The 931-nt window shown below is 36.1% G+C and overlaps 1 non-coding gene across 1 annotated transcript; it reads right to left on the reverse strand.

Annotated features, from left to right (window-relative positions):
- Positions 1-443: 443 nt before the first annotated feature.
- TRNAR-UCU lies at positions 444-516 on the reverse strand. The gene has a single exon. It is a non-coding gene; the product is annotated as a tRNA-Arg (tRNA).
- Between the last annotated feature and the right edge of the window lie 415 nt (positions 517-931).

Raw genomic sequence — 931 nt, forward strand, 5'->3', positions numbered from 1 at the left:
CATTTGGAGCTTGTGTCAACCATAACTCTTTTTCGTAAATAATATTTCAGAGAATAGCTAGGCAGGCACTAATTAGCTAGCTAGCTAGGCAGGGCCACCGGCTTTGATGATAATGATCAGCGCTAATCTGTATTGTGGGTTAAATTCGACAAGCTAGCTAGCTAGCTTGAGTAGGAACCACTTAACGCGCGTGGTTTTCATACGCTAATGATCTTCTTGTTAATTAGTATCATTTATAGTTAATTTTATATGTTTTACAAATTAATTGTTCTTAATTACCAAGCCAGAAAATCCCTCCACTTTGAAGACGGGGGGGAAACCAAAATCCAAAAGGCAATTGATTAGTTTTTATAAATTACTTCTTGTCTCAATAAATGAAAAGGTATACGCAGGGATCAGACCATTTGAGGGAAAAAAACTTGAAAAGCTGAGAAAAAGAGACGCACGCCCAGTGGGACTCGAACCCACAATCGCCTGATTAGAAGTCAGGCGCCTTATCCATTAGGCCATAGGCGCTACGTACCTGACGCCAACGACCTTTAATTACTAATTAATCTTTTTTGTTTATCTTAAGACAGACCTTTTAATTTCCCCCATTGGCATTAATAATTTATATGTCCAAGTGGATTAATTAATATATATGTGATGATGTTTAAGTTATCTTTAACTTCTTTCTCCGTGATTTTCAAGCCATTATAAATTATGCGTAGCTAATTGCATATATGGATAATAATTAATCCAGATTTCCTAACGTGTCAGTGTTGTAGACTTGTAGTTAAGTGGGAGAACTATGCGTAGCTAATTGCATATATGGATAATAATTAATCCAGATTTCCTAACGTGTCAGTGTTGTAGACTTGTAGTTAAGTGGGAGAACATGCATGCTGTAGGTGATTGAAACATTACAAGAAAATTATTTATTTGTGATCAG

Source organism: Juglans microcarpa x Juglans regia, chromosome 1D (genome assembly GCF_004785595.1).
Source record: "Juglans microcarpa x Juglans regia isolate MS1-56 chromosome 1D, Jm3101_v1.0, whole genome shotgun sequence".
Lineage (NCBI taxonomy): Eukaryota > Viridiplantae > Streptophyta > Magnoliopsida > Fagales > Juglandaceae > Juglans > Juglans microcarpa x Juglans regia.